The 21,286-nt window shown below is 38.8% G+C and overlaps 1 long non-coding RNA gene across 1 annotated transcript in view; it reads left to right on the forward strand.

The window, feature by feature from the left end:
• LOC308186064 overlaps positions 1–14,038 on the forward strand; it is a 28,278-nt gene extending 14,240 nt beyond the window's left edge. The window contains exons 3-4 of the long non-coding RNA XR_013943890.1: positions 2,172–2,308; positions 12,413–14,038. This is a non-coding gene — a long non-coding RNA (uncharacterized lncRNA). The remainder of the gene's footprint in view (positions 1–2,171; positions 2,309–12,412) is intronic.
• Positions 14,039–21,286: the final 7,248 nt, after the last annotated feature.

Consider the following 21,286-nt stretch of genomic DNA (forward strand, 5'->3'; position numbering starts at 1 on the left):
TATAGAGGTTGCTAGCACTTGACACTGACAATAAATTTCTATGGTAAGCTCTCTCTTGTTAACATCTGAAAGCAAGATCCATAACCTCCTGAAGTCAACAAATAGCTTCTCAGTAATTTCAACAAGATCTGTATCAGGTTCTGAAAGGCTATAGTTGATGTATGGAGATGACCGATACTGCTTCAACAAACACTACACATAAGTCGTGTCAAAACCAGAAGGTTTAAATTCAGCTATTCCACTTGGATTATTGCGGAAAGAACGTACCTTGAAATGAAATCTGAAACCCAGATCCTTAATGGGAAGATGAAAGCAATACTTATGACACTTTCTGTGCAGACTAACAAATTTGTTGGCTAAGTTTCTTGTATATTTGTATTGTATTGCTTACTGTTAAGCATTTTGTTGCAGCTAGAAAATTCTAAAATATACTTGGGTTAAAAGAAAAGTTGCTTTCTGTTTTTCTATCATCAAAACATTAAGTCAATAAGCAGTCTAGTTCCTCTGGAAGAAAAATAAATAAATAAATCCGGATTGGATTTAATGACAGATCCCATTTTTTAACACCAATTTCATATGGTCTTTGGTGAATGAGATAAAACATTTTTCACTACATCAGTGAAAGCGTAATTCTAACATGTAGCTCTACCAGCTGAAAACCTGGTTGCTACCAGTATGGTGAGTATCACAAATAACTGTGAATATTCTTATGAGATACTGTAAAGCTGGTGCAAATAAGATGTGAATTTTAACATTTCACTATTGGGTACAGGACCAACACGTTACCAATAAAATGGACAACAGTGTGAAGAAAAATAAGGTATTTCTTAAAGTCACTGAAAAATAGCATGACTCTCATAAATAAAAACTTATACTGTATCAAACAGAAACCTTTCAAGCTTTAGATTTTGTTCCTTGAACATGAACTCTGTCTCTTCTGATGATATCCAGCAGGGGGATTCAAGTTTGGTAATCACTATAGCCATATCCATGTGTCAGGCAGTTTCTTCTTCCTCTTAATATACAAAAGGCATACCCTAACCCTCACATGAAAGCAGGCGAACTTACAGGCATGCTTCCCCCTGCTTTCAGCAAAAGCCAAACAACCTTCCCGTATTTGCCACAGAAGGCTAAGTTGTTACCACATAAATCGGTGGGTGGCAGATAAGCCTCCTACCTGACACCCTCCTGACCCAGACAGCCCGATTTTACCATTGTAGGTAGCACAGTAGCAGCTATTGTTGGGAGAGGCAATTCCCAGTGTTCATCAGGAAGACTTGCTGGTCATGAGGGATAAACAATCCAAATAGTACTTTCCAGCACGTTGCTATAAAATCAAAAATATGTTGTGATTCCTGGGTGTTTAAGCAAGAAAATACAGGCTGGAAGGTTATGGTAACATTTTGTTTGTTGCTGCAGGCACTGGCATAGTGTGTGGTATCAGAAAGAGATGAAACCTTGAACAAAAGTCATGTGGTTCTTTACAGGACTGTAATCCATTTAATTTACCCAAGTGAGCCTTTCACCATAATCTATTGATTTGAACCAAAAATTAGTAAGAGATAGCTCTTCCACATAGCACACAATGGTATAACAAGATATTATGTCTTGAAATTGGAAGGTAGAATCACAGTTAAAAAAACATGTATTTTTTTAACCGTAAGGACAGGCTAGCTCGAATTGTGGGGGACAGTGGGTGAGATTCACTTCTCCTTGTTTAGGCTGGTCAGAAGTTGAATGCTTAAACTAGGATGGGTGCCCTGCATTGTCAGGGGATACCCCCCAAGGGGGTATCTCTTTGACATCAGCCTTGTTACAAACTAAAATGCCTACTGGAGGTCCTTATGTGTTTCCATTGATTATAAATAGTTCACTCACCTGCAGTGGACAGGATATCTGTGATAAACAGCCATGGCTAAATAAGATGAATCCTGTATGTTTGTGTACATATATAGAGACACACATAATATATATACGTGTACATGTAGATATGCACCGAAATGTATATGTACATATACATACATGTATCACAAATTATCATTGAGCCCAATTAATAGATGTTGATGGCACAATATATTCAGGGAATTCCTTTCATTTGAATCTAGTAATCTACATTTTAGCAGTTGTTGGCAATGCAATTATGACAAAGCTCATGTTTTGGTTTCTTGTAGACATATGTAACCTTCAAGCTGGTATCCCATTTACCTTCTGATTTCCCACATTATTGTACATCAGCCAGTTCAGTCAATCCTATCAGAAGAATGGTATTTGTCCTCACCTGTCTTCAAAAGCGTTACTTGAAAACCAGGTAAGATGACAGACTCCTCAGATTGGTGCCATGATCACTAAAAAGACAGTTTTAACTTCTTCTTATTGCTTCTTTCTATTCATTAGGGCATTATCACCCACAGAGATTTTATGTGAATAACAGCAAACAATTATGATCATGACCATGTATTCATCTGAAATAAGCTTGTTATGATCCACCTGTCTATCCTTTACAAATTAAACCTGACAACAATTTCTGAGTACACCAGGTTGTCTTACAACACTGCCAGAAAAACAAAACAAAACAACAAACAAACAAACAAACAAAAAACCACTTATTTTTGGAAGAAAATATCTGAAATCTAAAGCACTATGCGCATGATGTCACTTTATGTATTACAAGAATAAGGCAACTTTTCCAGAACCATTTGTTCTCTTCAAAACAGGGATTATCCTCTTTTAATTCTGAAGTGAATAAACTGCAGTGGAAAGGTGTCATGTGCAGCAGTGCTATGTGACTCTTACTTTTAAGCAACTATTTAATTCATGACTTTGTTATCACTCTTGTCTATTTGCATTTATCAGAAGCAATCCATTTCATTAATAACAGAAAAATCTCTGTTCTTAGCATACTTCATTTTTAAGCAGCAAAGTTCTCATGGATGATGTTTCTATGACGTCCTTTATGCAGCTACTTCTATTTACACATTTTAAGTCACTGAAACCCTAGTGTACAAATGTATGGTGAAAGATTTAAAAGGACATCATCAGTTCAAATAATGCAAGAAGACATGCAGAATTATTTGATTCAGAGTGGACAGAATAAATTTTCCATAAATTACTTGTAGTCAGTGTCAAGGTTTTATTCATCCAATATGCTACATCAGAATTCCCATCCCTCACACATGCCTTACTGTCGTAATTTTTGTATGTAAGCATGCTCTCTGAAGCAAAGATTAAATATTATCATTATATATACATAGAAAATGTCAGAATACAGATACTAGTGTAATTGGATGCCAGATAAGAGAATACTGTTACAAAGTGGAAAAGGATGAACAACCATAACCAGAGCTTGACTGGTACTGTGGTTGCCAAATCCGTGCCAAACAATGGAGGATGCTTGCACAGCAAATAGTTTTCCACCAGGATGAACCACCTTCAAATGAGAGAGAAAGTGGTACGATTGTTATCTTACATTTTGACAAAACTGAGGTCAATCTGCATTGCATGACATACTGCGCAAGAACAGCAAGAGAACCAGCCCCACCCAGAAGAAATTCAGTCCAAATAATCAAGAGACAGAGGGAAAATCTGAGGCTTGAAGAGTTCAAAGTGTTGCAATGGAATGAACTGACTGAAAGAAGGTCATAAAGTAGATAAGAGAGAACATATTGAGATCTTCTGTCTACAGAGATAATGGCCTTTATTAACATTAACCATGTTACTTCATTTGGCTTCAAGTAGCAGTGTTGTTATGTACTCCCTTTATGTTGATTATGATGCATAAAACAGGAGGATAGGAAGGAATACAATGGAGAAGTACATCTTCACATACAATGCAGTTATGATGCTATACAAAGAGCTATGAGAAAGCAAACAAACAAAATACAGTGCAGCAGCTCCAATATTTCAAGTTTAAAAAAAAAAAAAATTCTTAGTCCGTCTGCTAGGGAAATCTCTTCAAATAACATATTAACTACAGGACTGTCGCAATCTTTGCCTTCTTTCAGCCAATATTCTTAGTTATGAGTATTCATTTCTCTCAGATCTACCTTGATCCTTACATAGCATTTAAATACTGGGCATTATTTAGCCATGTACCTAATGGTCTGTGAGAGAGTTTGTTTATTACCTCAATTGTTAGGCTTAGTTAAGAAACACATATTTTTTCCCCACGGGTGCACATCCTTTTAGAAGAACTAAAAATGAAAACAGAACAAGTGATATTAATAAGAACTGGGATCTATGTGCCTGATGTATTTTCAAATAATAACCTGTTCTACCAGCCTTTCTGTGTTTAAAGCATCATTATATCTGAATACACTACAGATGCAAAATATTATGTTTGCAGAAAGGAAAATAGTAAAAATACCTGTTACTGTCCTGTTCTCGTGTAGCCTGGGAACATAACAATTGCTTTACTGTTTTCAACTATGGATTCAAAACACATGAACTAGTTGCCCAGGAGATACTAATGTTTGCTGATTATAAAAGCTTGAACATTTGAGTCAGTAAAATATTTCTGTTCCATATGTCAAGTCTGAACTGAAGCTTCAAATGAGCTGTTAGTAATCGGTAAGGTGCAGGAAGACATCAGATGGAATCTCAGATGTTTGTCCATGCTTGACATGATAGGTGGTATAATTTATACCACACAGAGCAAGGCTTAAACATTTATCTGGTAAAGTCCATGAACTACAGCTTATTTTCTGGCAATCTTTAATTTCTGTAGGGTTTGAATAAAAGCAGCAAAGCTTCCTTTTATCTGAAACAAGAAGATACTGTCACTGAAGGACATGAGAAATAAGGGATGTTTGTGTTTAGCTAAGTGATGATATGGAGAGCTTAAATCTCAGTAGTAGAGATCAGTATCTCTACTCACCGCTAAACCCATTTACAAGTGATTGCAGTCAAGACATTCTCTCGATCATATTCAGATACTTAGTATGTCCAGGTTCTCTACAGAATCAAAGATATCTCAACTGTCCTTTTGATTTGGTAAAATATGAAACTAGTCCTAACTACTGAAAAGCAAGGCCGATAAAGCACAGTTGTTTGTCACTGCAGTGAATGCAAAACTCAATCTGCATATCTTGTTGTGGTCAAGAGAAAGACTAGAAAGAAACAAATATATTTAAATGATTTTAGTTCACAGTTAGGTACTGAGCCCTTGAATAATTCAATGGAAAACAGCAAAACTTCTGGATTGTTTAATAAAAGTAAAACGGTAAAAGTAACTCCATTTCAACTGTCTCAAGTGTCAGAAAGAGCTTTATTTTTCATGTTCCTTTATTGTTTTCTCAGTTTCAAAAAGAAAAAAATATAAAAGCTGATTAAACTGAGATATAGTTCTTTAAGATCTAACTCAGTAGTTGTAGCAGAAAATCTCAGATTAGTAGATAATTCCAAAAACTCAACCCAACCCCCTCCAGAAAAACACACACACAAAAACCCACCAACGACAACATAAGCAAGGCAAAAAAATAAACAAAACCCACACCAAAGCAAAACAATAACAAAAACAAAAAAAAAACAGGTGCATATAACTGTTATAAATCTCCATCTGACAGGTCAAGATTGCCTGACCTGGCAAGAGAGGGAACAGTTAAATAAACTTGAAGAAAACATCTACACAAGAATTAGTTTTGCTTATGTGGCTTGGACATATTTGGACCTACTAATGAATTAGCTTTGTTGGGAAGGCTAAATATAGATGCCTTGATTTATGTTGATATAAAATTTCAGACTTACATTAAATTAATCATATTTTTATATTTACTAAAATGTAAAAATAATGCTCTTTTGGCTAAAAAAAAAAGGAAAAAAAAAGGATAAAAAAAAAAAAAGGACTCTTTTAACATCAGGGAGTTACTACAGAGATAAATTTTAACCAGTACAATCAAATACTATTCAAGCTAATGTTTGTCTTCTCTCTGAATGCCATACACAGACGTTTTAATATGCTTTCAGTATGCATCAGATGTATCAGTTCTTTGTGCTTTCATGGCTTGTTCTGGTCTACTCTTCATTTGAGACTTGACACCCTCCACCCACCATCCAAACAAAACAAAACAAAACAAAAATCCTAAATGAAGACGAAAACCAAGTTCAATATTCAAAATAAGTCTCACAGAGAAAGAAGCTGTTCTATTGAACTCTTCTGGATTGTTCTGGAATCAGTTCTGGAGAAAATCATTTCCACAGCTTTCCAGCAGTGGACTTTGTCATTGTTAAGTGGTTTAACGATCACTTCAGTGATCCAAGCAGCCTTCAGTTGCAAGAAAATAGTAGTAAGAATGAGGTAATAAGTACTCTAAACAATGCTAGTAGGAAATGGACAGTCTATTCCTTTCACAATTCTGCAGATTTTGTAGTGTGTAAGAACACACAGACTGTAAGCTTAACACCTTGTGTTATTGGATGTTGTAGTATCTCTGAAGTGAAGAAAACAAGATTTGAAGCAGTGAATGTACAATAATTTATTAATGAGGCTTTGCCTTGAGTGTAGATCAAATAAATTATAAATTATAAATTTTTCACAATGAAATGAAATTATCATTTCAGTGTTTAATAGTGTCACAGAGTCCTCTGCCTTCTGGAGTCTTTTAAAATAGTTACTTCAGAAACTGAATACTGCATTTCCTTTCTTTCCTCCTCCTTTGAATTTAATTACCAAAGAACATATGCAAAGTCAGGTAGAATATTAATTACTATCTGCCACAAAAAGCTTTTAAACATATATATATATATAAAAGCTACAAGTTTAAAGTACAACTGTTCTTAAGTAAGAACTATATGTTTGGAAACCCCCAAAGTCTGAAAGATTTTTTTTACATCTAAAAACTGTAACCAATCCATCTTCTTGATCATGACTGAAGTCTCGAGGCTCAGTTGCAGAATGCCCATCCCAGAACTGTTGGATGAGTAAAGTTTCATGGGATGTATAACTCCCAGCTGAGTCTCAACTCACACCTCTTTTCTTTGTAGGCTACAACATTTAATATAATAACTACCTGCCCTTTTATGCTTTCAAACATCTCCTCATGTAACATTATCTTGCACAGAAACTACAGCAGTATATCCGCACGAACTCAGAAAGGAGTGTAATAACAAAGGGAAAGGAAGCAACTTTAACTTTTCTTTACTGGAAGACTGGCAAAAGTTTAAGTAAAAGAGAAGATAAGAATCAGATGTTAAGCAGTTGATGGTAAGAAAGCTTGAAACACTTTCCTAGAAGAGGAAATTATATATCTAAATGGAAGGCGGGATGGCAAGTTATACAGAGAGGGGACTCAAAGTCTGAATTACCTGTTTGTTGAACTACATTGTGGGCCTTTCATATAAAAAGACAGAGACAGCTTTCAATATGAAAAGTCAGCTAAAATAGCTAAGACACTGAATATGCTACAAGAGAAGGGACACTGGAGGAAATGAGAAGTTCAGTGCAACCCTTCCCTATTGTTATCAGTTCCTTTTAGTATTAGTAGCACTGCAGCAGTAGTTAAACATGAATTTACCCTACGTGATTTACTCAACAGGTTTCTTGGCTTTTTTAAGGTTACTTTTATTATTGCTACAGGCAACAGTCTCACCCTGTCAAACCAGGGCCAATCAGTGCCAACTGACAGAAAGTGCCAATCTCATCGCTAATGTAACTCTTGTAACTCAGATAACGATACTGAAAACAAATGAACAGAAATCTAAAATGACCTTTGCTTCAAATTTTATGTTTTTATTTTCCCTAGAGACGGCAAGGGTGAAAAGAGAGAAATGTGAAATGTGAAACAGACAAAAAGACTGATGTAGATAATTCACATGATAAGCAAACCACAAAAACAGCAACGTGATGGAAATCATATTCTGAGACAGACCCTTAATGACTCAGATACTCTGAATTACTTTTCAAAAGGAAGTGGTTATTTCTGTATGGGGGGGAAGGATATCAAGTGTCACATGACACTTCACTACGCTTACACTCGGGACCTTACTAAGTGTAATAAGTGAAATGTCGCTTACTATTGTCAAAAAAAAATGTACAATATACATTCCCATTTCTCAAATGGCCACCATAGGAGTGGGAGAACAGAACCCTACAGTCATGTCCTTCTGGCAGAATCTGTTTTTCAGTACATCCTGTCAACAGGGGGACTAAAGGACAAAAGATAGGACTGCCCAGGGATCAGAATGGAAGTGAGATGCAATGTGCCAATGGATATGAACTGTTGCATGCAAGCTAAGTCACAATGCACTGGTAACAAGCTTGTTTGTCCAGCATTTAGTGTCTTTGTTAACTCTTAGCAATTACATTGACTAGGAATGTGACAAATCTGAATATGAGACTTTTTCCCTCATCCATGTGTTTGTCTTTCTCATTCCTTCCCAAATCCTCATATACGTAAATACTAATTTTAGTCCTCCTTCAGCAAATAGCTACGTATTCCCCTCCTTATCTGGCATTAGCACTTAAAAGTAAAAAGATAAAGTTCTAAGTTTAAAAGAGAAGTGCCTGGTTCTTATGATGACAGCTGATTCTTCCCTCTAAGTTTTGATATATCTAAATAGAAACTGGATCAAAGGAAATAGCAGTAGGACAGAGTTTACCTTCTCCTGTGGAACCTCTACTTATGTAGCTTTCAAGTACTAGAGCTCATAATGCATAGCTTTCATACGGATGGAAGACTTCCTGAAGTCTCTTGCACATAATACAGATTTGGAGGGGGAAAGTCATGTGTTCATTCTCCATCACTCAGAGATGCACTGGGCTGTCTAAAGGAAGACCACAGTAAGCTGACATTATTTTACAAATACGTATGATACAAAAAAATTGTTTTAACCACAGACTCAAATGTCAAAATAGCCATTTATTGTTAGCCATGCGAGATTGCATTTTTAAACCTTATTGTCAGAACAGGTCTAATTCCATGCTTCTCCACATGCATGAAATTTGACATGCATGGAATTACCATCTTCATTAATGATTTGAATGATGGGCAGAGTGCACTCTCAGCAAGTCTGTTGATAAAAAAACTCAGAGTAGTGGCAGATACACCAGTGGGTCAACAAGGAGAAGTGCAAGGAGAAGTCCTGCACCTGAGAAGGAACAACTTCAGACACCTGGACATGCTGGGGACCTCCCAGCTGGAGAAGAGCTGGCAGAAAAGGATTGTGAGCCCTAGTGAACATGAAGTTGAGCACGATCCAGCAACACGCCCTTAAGGCAAGGTATGTCAGTCAAAGACATGTATAAACACCTGAAGGGAGGGTGCAAAGAGGACAGAGCCAGGCTCTTGTTAGTGGTGCCCAGTACCAGGACAAGAGGCAGTGGGCACAAACTGGAACACGTGTGGCTCCTCCTGAGCACCAGGCAGCACTTCTGTGCTGTGCGGGTGGCTGAGCACTGGCACAGGCTGCCCAGAGGCTGTGGGGTCTCCTCCTGGGGGATCTTCAAAAATCACCTGGACGTGGGCCTGGGCACCCTGCTCTGGGTGGCCCTGCTGGAGCAGGGCTGGAACCAGATGAGCTCCTGAGGTCTTTTTCCACATCAAACCTGTGATTCTGTGAATATATGTTATAAAGGAGTCTGGAAATGCTAGTCATATAACATGACCAGCAGGGCGACGGAGGTGATTCTCCTCCTCTGCTCTGCTCTCGTCAGACCCCACCTGGAGCCCTCTGCTCAGCCCTGGGGCCCCCAGCACAAGGAGGACAGGGACCTGTTAGAGAGGGCCCAGAGGAGGCCACGAGGATGACCAAGGGGCTGGAGCACCTCTCTGCTATGGAGCCAGGCTGAGGGAGTTGGGGTTGTTCAGCCTGGAGAAGAGAAGGCCCCAGGGAGACCTCACAGCGGCCTGCCAGTGCCTAAAGGGGGCTGGGAAAGGACTCTGTGTCAGGGGGTGTAGGGATAGGACAAGGGGTAATGGCTTTAAAAGAGGGGAGATTTAGATTAGATGTGAGGAAGAAATTCTTCCCTCAGAGGGTGGTGAGGCCCAGGCCCAGGCTGCCCAGAGGAGCTGTGGCTGCCCCATCCCTGGCAGTGCCCAAGGCCAGGCTGGATGGGGCTGGGGGCAGCCTGGGCTGCTGGCAGGTGTCCCTGCCCATGGCAGGGGCATTGCAGAAATGAAACAAAGAAATGTTTTCAAATAACAGTTATAAATATATTTCTTGGAATACATGAAATTGTAGAATTGTTCTTGTAAACATGAGAAGCTTAACTTCATAAAATGCTGTAGCACTGGCTCATTTTTTAATTTCCTTGCCAATTTTTACCTTTCAGCTTCAACTCCCTAAATAGCCAGGGAAGGAGCTTTGTTTTCCACTACAAAATTTTCACTTGTTGTCATTAAAAATTGGGCGTGTTTCACAGTCTAAATGGCTAGAATTGGTTCTCTGTGAAGAAGGTCCTATTTCTATCCCATATTGTAAAGTAAAAATCAAGGTTAAAACATGCACTTGAGAAAATAAATGCTATCCACCTCATAAAGAACTGGAAGAGGGAAGAAAGGACACTTTTCTCGTTTCCTGTTTAAATATCTTTGAAGAGCAACAAGAAAGGGCAAACCAAGCCCATTAAACACAAAGAGTGGAAAGAAAAACCACTACCTTGTTTGATCAGCAATCAAATGGATATTTTAAGAAGGATGTGTCTGAACAAACCTCACCCTTTTCTTTAGTACAAGGTCTTACTGGAGAAATGAACCAAAAAATAATGACAATAATCCAGCAATGTAGTAAATGTGAAGCATAAATGAATGAAAGTGTAAAAACTACAGTCATTAGACAAAAATGTTAACTTTAAAACTGCGATAATAACAGCACATCTGAACATATGAGACAGGAAAACTTTTAGCATATCATGAATACCAAGTACATTAATGCTCTTGTCAGCTAGGACACAGTGGCATTCATCTGAAAGATAAGCATAACAAAAAATAAATTACTGGGATTCTCAATGAAAATTGACACTTTTGTTCAATGTTATAATAGCTGGTGAATGGGGGCTATGCAGAACATCTTTGAGATACTGAGCTTTTACTAAGAATTACCAAATAAATGAGTGAGCTATTGCAGTAGCTTCAGTGACAGCTTCCTCTAAAACTACAAGTAGGCAGTGTGAGATAATGTTCTGTCAAGACATATGTCAGAAGGTCAGCAGAAACAATATCTTAAAGCAAATACTTTTAATGGCCTCTGACATTTTTTAGTATCAGCCAACCTTTCTTCTAAACAAGAATGACTCCTGTACCTCATTCATTCTGGCCCTTTTTTTTTTTTTTTTTTTCTATAAGGTTATTCCCTCTGGGACATAGGTAGGACTGAGCTAAGTATCCATCAGGATTTGAGCTTGTGGTTTTGGACAGTGCTGAGCTGAACCACACAGGCAGAAACAGGTTGTTCAGAACTTACTCGGGTTATCTGTATGTGGCATTTCTGCTTTGCATGGGAGCTAGTTTTCCTCAGCGGAGTTTCACTGTTGTAAAAATTAAAATACTTTGCAACCAAGAAAGGGCGCAGCTATGTTGAAACCAATTTATAGTATAGCCAAGATCTAAAGGAAACACATATGGAATGGTCCTCTTCCTTTGGTGTAGCCTGATTTTCCCCGACAGAGCATGCTTAAATATACATTTCAGGTGTCTGTCCGTCTATTAAATAATTTTAACAACATCTTCTCATTAAAAAAATTATTCCCACTTTCCATATTGATTAAACAAGATAAATAATTTCTTTAGTAAAATCTAATTAAGTTTAAACTGCTTGGACTAGAAAATTATTTTTACATTAATCAGGCAAAATACTATAAAATCTTTTGTGTGTGTATGTGTGCTAATTGGAATGTAAAGATTTAAAGCAGTTTATCTCGTCTTCTCTTTTTCTTGGTTATCTCCTATTTACATCCTTTCTCATCCTCTGTGCTCGAAATATACTCATTTCTTATTCTCTCCAGACATCTCTCCACTAATTTGGAATCCCAAAATAATGAATTGATTTTTGTAGCCTACTTTTAGAATTCCTAGCATTATTATATGAAATATCTACTGAATGGGTGCTCAACTCATTTCTTCTGAATTGGATTCTAAGACTCAAAAGGATTTAAATATTGTTCAAAGTAGTTCTCCAAAAATCTTCTCCAAAAATTTCAGGACTCTTGTTTTTCTCTTCTTTTCTGATCTATCTAAACCAATTGTTATTCAGGTCTTTTCACGTTTTGATTATAGGGAATATAACCTGCCCTGTAGATGCATATTTGGATAGACGTTAGTGTTGTGTTTCAGTGCATAGGATTTGAGTGTTTTCACACTAGCTTCTATGCATTTTTTTTTTTTTGGCAGGTAGTTCAGATACCCCTCTATCCAGAAAATGAAGCATACTGTATCAGGCTGTATGTTTAATTTTCACTGACTTACCTTACTGCTTCCTTCAGGTGGAGGGCAACAAGTCTTCCGCGTCTTAAGAAGAAGTCTCCACTGGTGGCATACAGAAGAACTCTGACAGCAGGAAGGAACAGGACATCCCAACTACCAACAGTGTTTGATTAGCCTCAGACAGTTAAGTGTGTAACCCAAGAGTGTTATCAGATCAGGTTAATTAGATCATGTAAGGTGTTCTGCCTGTCAAATAAAGAAAATATTAAATCTGTAATAAGGGTAAGGTATTCCCTACTTCTTCAGTCTATCTCATGTCAGTCTCTCTGAAAGGTGAGCCATCAATCATAATGGTTGTATAATATACTAAAATCTTAATTATACAGACTACACACAAATAGGTATTTGCATTTAAATTCAATTTTTTGAAGGAAAGGCTGTGATAAAGTAGTGCAGATTTTATTTATTTATTTATTTATTTATTTATTTTAAGACAGTAATTTGGATGGTTCAAATCCCTGTTCTCACAACTTTTTCTTTTGTTTCTATGTAAATTCTAGACAATTTGACATGTGCGCAGAAATATTCATGGCATAATACCAACCAATTTGTATTCTTTGAATGATAGGCACATTGATCTTAATTATCAAAAGAAACAGCTACGTAATTATACATTCAGTGGACATGAACAAGTGTTCACTTTATCTACAAGCCAAATTATGTGTGGCTTTCACTACAGCAAACAGAAAACCATGATCAGACCCATTTGAAGAGAATATTTTGGGATGGCTTATATAAGGCTGTGACTAAAATACAATTTTTATTAATATTGAGTAGAAATCTACAAAAGTTGGACATGTTTCCTAAAACACACAGAGGTTTTGACATGTTGCTTCACTCTGAATCAGAATGAAAAGCTGGCTTTTTCAAATTCTCTGCAAAGGAAAATTCAAGAACATGTTTGTGACTGATCAAAATCTTTTGTTCTGATAATGTATTGTATTTGCTCTGCAATGCAGAAATCAAAACAAAATCAAATTATTTCTAATAAATACAAACATTTTTTTCGAAAGGGACTGGGATATTCAGCAGTCAAATCTAGTATAAGTCAGTATTCATCCTCAATTATAGCATATAACTATGTGAAGGTGCTTCCCAAAGCTTTTTATGTAGTTTAGTATTCACCATTTTGTTAATCCTGATGTTCCACTGAAATGACTCTTTCAAATTGTATGGGTACAGAAACACTGGTGGCAGAATTTGTTGCTTTTCTTATATAGCTAGGTGTTAAGGATCGACCCTACATACCCCACCTGTATCTCTCAATCACCCTCATCTTCCATTTCTGTGAGTGCAGTGGAATACACAGTTCTAGAAAGAGATTTTAAAAGAAATTTGCCAAGAAAATTACATCCTAAAAATGCTGAAGCAGTCTACAAGTCTGTTTAAATGGGTTAACCTATGGTTTAATACCACATCAAGTATACAAATTGAGAGAGATGTTTTCTCACAGTTGATTTGGTATTATCCCATATGAGTTTCTTTTACCTGTTACCATGAGCTTTATCTTCTATCTTTGACACTGAATGGTGTGTACATAAACTGTGGCAACATTCAAAACTGACTTTACTAGGTAAGACAACCCTGTATACTCTACCTTTTTCCCTACGTGTAAATAAGTTGTTGGTTCTATCAGTGAAAAAACAAACTGTATTTGAAAAATAAAACTTGAAAACTTTTAAAAGTGATTATTATGCTCAGATTCATTTTGTATTGCTTCATGTTTAAAAAGCTTGCGCTGCAATTTGCTTTGTATTAACATCTGAGAAATAGATAATACTGTATGAATTATCTTTTGATCATTAAGTCATTTACTCATCAAATTCTAAAGACCAGATTATCCTAAGAATTGCACTGTAGTTCTTTCACAATTATTCTTTATTATGTCCCTATAAAAGTTATATGGAATTGCATGTGGACTGAGAAGATAACTGGAGATTGTTTTTTGTACATGTTTTCTGTACTTACAATACCTTGGAAAAATCATTTAGGCAGGTACATTATTTGAAGCAGTTCCTTTGTACATTGAGTGAGCTTTACTGAATGTATTGTGCATGAACCTGAAGCATCATGTTGATTTTTAAACATTAGTGTGAATCCTGCCTATATATTCAGCATTGTACCAGATACTCCAGGACAAAGAAAGCTTAATACTCTATCCAATTGCATTACAGGCTGAATGAAATTACCCTAATCGTCTATTTTTCAATCTCACAATGAGAGAGAAATTGCAGATGTCGGATATGTCATTATAGTCAATTAAGCTATTAATTGAAGCAAAATCTTACAGTATTTCTATGCAGTAAAAATGTCAATCCTCTTTTTTTTTTTTTTTTAAGCCTTCTTTCTCTCCTTTTGTTTCTTCAATGGATGGTCTTGGGAGAGTATTTAAAAATATGAGCCTTCATGGAAGCATGTAATCCTAACTGGACCAGTTCAAGCAAACAGCTTCTGTTTACTAAGAGTCATTGCTTATGCATGCAGGGGATTTCTTTTGAAGTGCACATAATATTCATGAGCATATATCTCATGATGACTGTTTCTACTACATATGGGGGGATATGTAGCTTAATCTTGTCAGTGCTCTATTTGTTCTATAATTGCAAGTGAAATTCTAAAAACATTATAAAAAGCATCTTCCTAAAGAGCTGCATAAATTTTAGTCCAGGTGACAAGAGACAAGAAGCCAATGTGGGTTGTTTATAGATTCAAAACTATTATCACATGCTAGCACTAAGTCCCTGATGACTGCTGCTAAGACGTACTCACTTATTTGACATGGGCATATCTACTTCTGTGACGACTGACATATAGCTGTTCGCAGCTACCGAACAGGTAGTTTTCTGTTGCAAGGATTTTAAAAACTTCTATTTGTCCTGCAGTTTTATTCATACAATTAATAGAACCCACGCTCTATTTATAATCTGTCCTCAGAGTTCATATATACTAAGGTGTACTTCAGTGCATTCTGATCACTATTATGTTTCATATGTATTATTGCAGGTTAGCGAAAAAAAAAAAAAAAAGTAATTCAGAAATTTCCAGGAATTCTCACATGTTCATTGTAAAGGAAAAAGACTGACTTGTTAGAGACAGTTTTGCTTTGAATATGAATGGTGTTGGCATCTTGCTTCTATTCCAAGCAACTTTGCTTTTCCTCTAGCAGTACATCTGATGAAATGTTTTATCAGTAAGATAAGAATTAGCTGTCACAAAAGGGATGCATGATAATAGAAAGGTATGGTTTTGGGAAACTGACAGATAAATACTAAGGGTGATTAGAAGACTTGAGGCAGCAAGCAATACCTGCCTTGAATTACAAGCAAATGCTCAGTTCTGCATGACTTCTGAAAAGCAAAGGAGAAAATTTTGCAGAGCTGAGAAGATGCTTTATGCTCTTCTCTCTTAGCCTGCCAGGAGGATGTCTGTGTACCTAGCTTGACAAATGAGCATGGTATTTCATATGTTTTCCCAGAGTTACACTGATGTGGGCATTTATTTTCTACCAAGCTTTTCTTACAGTTAGCTTGCCTATAGGAATGTAACTGCTCCAGCTTTGAAAAAAAACAGATCACTGTGACAGTAGCAGAAGCCCAGTGAGAAGAATGGAAGAAGCTGACCAGATGGACCACAAGCTCCAAGAATAGTATTTACCTGCTTAGAATCTCTTCCAACTGCCTCTGGGTCTGGTTATCTTACAGTAATCCATTTTGTTGCTGAAAATGACATCTCTGCTATAGCTGTAGTTACTGTGATGCTTCCCTTTACTGTTTTTATGTCCATTTTGTTCTCCTTTTGTTTCTATCCCTTTCTGAAATATGCTGCATTGCTGACCCAATTTTCCACATTCTTAAAAGATTTCAGTAGTTCTATTAGTCTTCCTCTTAACGCTTTTGCCTTTCAAAAACAAAGTAAGACAGTGAGCAGCAGTTTGCATCAGTGGTTTTCAGGTTCTGGATGCTAAGGAGTTAGTCTGCAATATTAAATTTCCGTAGCAATAAAAAAATAGGAAAATGTTACTACAAATTCTGTTTCACAGAACCTGTTTGTTTTTGTTTTTGTTTTTCATTTTGTTTTGTTTTTAGAAATCCTGGAGGTGCATCCCTTTCTATGTCTTCTCCCATCTAGTTTAAAACTATGGTATGGAACCACCCTACCTCAGAGAGACCATCATTATCAGGTTACTGCCTGATTGCTATACGGGACACATTTGATTACGTATGTGCTGGTCTTCATTTCAAATAAGGAAAACACAAGGGCAGCACAGGTCATGGGGTCTGTATTTGAATTAAAAAAATAACTAGTGTGGCATAAAGTAAGCATAGCTTTCCTGGCTGGTTTACTTCACCGTTCTAAAGGACTTGATATCGGAGGAGATTTTGCTAATCCATGCAATGGAAGAGCAAAAGAAACACATATTTCTTTATGAAGGCTCAAGAAGACATGAAAAAAGAAATATAAGTACAGATACTCAAATATAATTAAGAGGACCATAGTTCTCTTCACTCTTTTTATCCCATTGGCACTGACCAATATGCTAATGGACCTGATAACACAGATGAGCAACCCTAAGCCTGCCTTCCCTGCCTGTGTCTGTCTTGGCCTGAATTGTTATTACACACGAGAATGGCGATGTTCTGGATTGCTGGAAGGCATGCATATTCACATAATTAAGAAAGGGAAATAGAGACCTGCAGTTCCTACAGATCAAATATGGCTTTTTTTTAATCCAAAATGTAATTTCTTGCAGTTTGTGGTAGGTTTAAAGATGTGCTACTATTATGGCTGTTTTTCCCTGAGTTTTTGCAATTCAGGAGCTTAGAAATTACCAACTTATAAAATATTTCATGTGACACATCACCAATATAAAGTTTTCATATTGGTGCCGTATTTTTTTGGTAAGCTTGAGAAACACAAATGGGAGTTTCTGTTGAACAAAATAGCCTATATTTGGTGTTAATAAAAGGTAACTTGCTAACTGACTGATGAGATTTTCTTAATGAGATAAAGCAATAACTAATTTCTTAAAGGATTAAAAAGATGCATGTGCCACATAAGAAAATTATAGTATCCATCACACTTAATAAACATTATTGCTACACTAGGGCAGTCATTTTCAGCTTTGCTTTCAAAGAAAAATGTGATCGCACTGTGTATGTGACAGACAGAGAGAAAATGTCTGCCTCCTCCAATAGTTTTTAAACCTAATGGCCCAACATTGACCCAGTTTTTACCAGGCCTCGGAAGTAATTAATTTTCCACAAGACTTAGGAAAATTTGGGTAAGTTGAAAGACTTCAGAAAGCAACTTCCCCCCTTCCTCTTCTTCCTGAGAAAGGTATCGAGTTCAGCTTTTTTCTTGGTCTGCCACTACTCTGTGTATGTCTTGCAACCAAAAATCCACATGTAGTTTGAATCAGTTACATCTTATACTGCCTCTTCATCAGGCAGTATTTAAGGAAGGGATGAAAATAAGAGACGGTGATGATGAAGGGAAAAAAAAGGAAGACCCAGGGAACTACAGGCCGGTCAGTCTTACCTCTGTGCCTGGCAAGATCATGGAGCGGATCCTTTTGGAAACTCTGCTAAAGCACATGGGAAATAAGGAGGTGATTGGTGACAGCTAACATGGTTTCACTAAGGGCAGATTGCGCCTGGCAAATCTGGTGGCCTTCTGCGATGGGGCTGCAGCATTGATGGATAGGGGAAGTGCAACTGACATCACCTGCCTGGACTCATGCTAAGTATCTGACACTGTCCTGCAGGATATTCTTGTCTCTAAATTGGAGAGACATGAATATGATAGATGGACTGGCAGGATGGTCACACTCAAAGTGTTGCGGTCAATGGCTCAGTGTCCAGGTGATCAGTAATGAGTGGTGTTTCTTGGGGGTCAGTATTGGGACCAGCACCATTTAACATCTTTGCTGGTGACATGAACAGTGGGGTCGATGACACCAAGCTGTGTGGTGCAGTTGACACACTGGAGGGAAGTGATGCCATCCAGAGGACAGGCCTAAGACGTGGGCATGTACAAACCACATGGAGTTCAACAAGGCCACGTGGAAGGTCCTGCACCCACACAGGGACAATCCCAAGCCCAAATACAGGCTGGGGGGAGAATGGATTGAGAGCAGCCCTGAAGAGAAGGACCTGGCAGTGGTGGTTGATGAGAAGCTCGACATGAGCCGGCAATGAGTGCTTGCAGCCCAGAAAGCCAACCATACCCTGGGCTGCACCAACAGCAGCGTGGGCAACAAGGCAAGGGAGGGGATTGTCCCCCTCTGCTCTGCTCTCGTGAGACCCCACCTGGAGCCCCGCACTCAGCTCTGGGGCCCCCAGCACAAGGAGGACAGGGACCTGTTAGAGAGGGCCCAGAGGAGGCCACGAGGATGACCAAGGGGCTGGAGCACCTCTCTGCTATGGAGCCAGGCTGAGGGAGTTGGGGTTGTTCAGCCTGGAGAAGAGAAGGCCTCGGGGAGCCCTTACAGCTGCCTGACAGTGCCTAAAGGGGGCTGGGAAAGGACTCTGTGTCAGGGGGTGTAGGGATAGGACAAGGGGTAATGGCTTTAAAAGAGGGGAGATTTAGATTAGATGTGAGGAGGAAATCCTTCCCTCAGAGGGCGGTGAGGCCCAGGCCCAGGCTGCCCAGAGGAGCTGTGGCTGCCCCACCCCTGGCAGTGCCCAAGGCCAGGCTGGATGGGGCTGGGGGCAGCCTGGGCTGGTGGGAGGTGTCCCTGCCTGTGGGGGTGGGGAGTTGGTGGTGGTGGTGGTGATGGTTTTAGAGAGGTTTCAAGGTGCCCTCCAATCCAAACCTTTCTGTGATTCTATGAGGGAAAATGCAGGAGACATAGGAATGTACAGCAGAGATTCAGAAGAAATTGCTGCTTATGGAACTACTTGGCTGTTTTGAATTTTCTTGTCAGCACCTCATTTTAACTAGGGCACTGCATAGCAATTCAGCTGAAACCTTGCTTATCTACTGCTCTGGCAGTACTCTCAAATGCATCAAATTTTTTGTATCTGATACCAAGGATTTGTTTTCACTTTTTCCTAGACTGATACAATCCATGATCTTAGGCCAGGTAATGTATGGTGCTGGTCTATCTAAAACAGTGTATTTGCTAGCCATGCTGATACCAAATGTGGAACAGCAAAAGGCAGAATATGGCCAAACCCCAGCAGACAGACAGGGACATCATGTCAGACATTTGTGTTGTCCAGGTGTTCTAGTTCTTGGGCAACAGAGGTGATAATAATAGGTGGATTAGCTGGTTAGGACAGTAAAGTGTTTCGAAGGGTGAGAAAGCAGAACAGGACGGCAAAAGCAGAATTGCTAGAAAGTTTGGCACAGATGCAACTAAACAAATTTATTTCAATGCAAATTACTTTTCATTCCCACAAGCATAAATCTTCCAGAGGAAAATCTAGTTACAGAAATGTGAGCTATACTTAAGTTGCAGATTAGAGCCGTATCATGTGTAATGCTATAAATCTCTCATACACACATGCCCATAACTTTTTAGATTAGCATATGCTTTAACTTGAGTCATGAAATTGCCAGGCATTTAAAGGCAAGACAATGATGGGTAGGAGGTAGTAGGAGGAGGTGATGTGGCCACGCACAATGCCACTACTCATACACAACTCAGAAGCACAAACATTAAGAAGCACCCTTTGTTAGTCAGAAGGGACAACTTTGTTTTCTTGTGCAGGCATAACATGACCTAATCTGTCACTAAAAAGAGATTTCTTTCTAAAAGGAAAAACAGATTTTAAATGGAGGAGCAGTAGGCTCAAAATCCTACATGGATATCCACTAGTAAAGACCCACTCTCACTACCATCTCTAATTCCATTAGAAAGTTAACTTTCATCTTGTATGTAACTTGCCAAACTACCTTTATTCCTTTTGAGATGAGTATCATATTGCATGAATTCAGCCACAAGCCAGAGTCCTTTGTTCCCTAGAGAGAAAACAGCTTCTGTTTTACTGCAGCTGTTTCAAGTAGGCTACAGCTTGTCTCACAAAACCCAGAGGAAAATCTCCAATTTATTACTCTCCATATCAGAGAGACACTGAGTGTCCACTGCAAGTTTTCTTGACCCTCTAACCAGCAAATGCAGAGTTATTTTTAGCTTATAGCACTCTTTCAGTTGCAATCTTCTTTTCTCAGAAAACAAAGCCTCTCAAAAAGCCAACTGGACTGTATTTAGATGATCTGCTTCCTCTTCGTTATGAAGTACTGTTAAACTGTTTGCTTCCTTGGTGTTATAGACTATGGTCATTACATCATCTACACTCTAGGCTCTCTTGATGCAGGGACTGAATATGCTTATTCCTTGTGTGTGTGTATTAGGTTTACATGACAAGGTTTTGGTAGTGTGGGGCTGCAAGGGTGGCCTCTGTGAGAAGAATCCAGCAGCTGCCCCATGTCAGAGAGGAGCCTGCTCCAGCCAGCTCCAAAAGGGACCCGCCGCTGGCCAGAGCTGGGCCATAAGTGAGGATGGTTGGGTCTCTGGGTAAGCAGACTGAAGAAAGGGTAAAATAAAAATCTTCTCTACTACAGCAGCTGGGAGAGGAGAGTCAGAAATGAGCGAGAAACGTACCTGCAGCCCCCAGGTGAGTGCAGCAGGAGGGCAGGAGGTGCTCCATGCACTGCAGCAGCAGTTCCCCTGCGGCCTGTGGAGAGGCCCCTGGTGGAGCAGGCTGTCCCCCTGCACCCACGGGTCCCACACGGAGCAGATCTCCACGCTGCAGCCCGTGGAGGAGCCCCCGGTGGAGCAGGTGGATGTGGCCTGGAGGAGGCTGCGGCCCATGGAGAGCCCCCGCAGGAGCAGGCCCCGGGCCGGAGCTGCAGCCCGTGGAGAGGAG

This window comes from Anser brachyrhynchus (assembly GCF_964034855.1).
Source record: "Anser brachyrhynchus genome assembly, chromosome: Z".
Lineage (NCBI taxonomy): Eukaryota > Metazoa > Chordata > Aves > Anseriformes > Anatidae > Anser > Anser brachyrhynchus.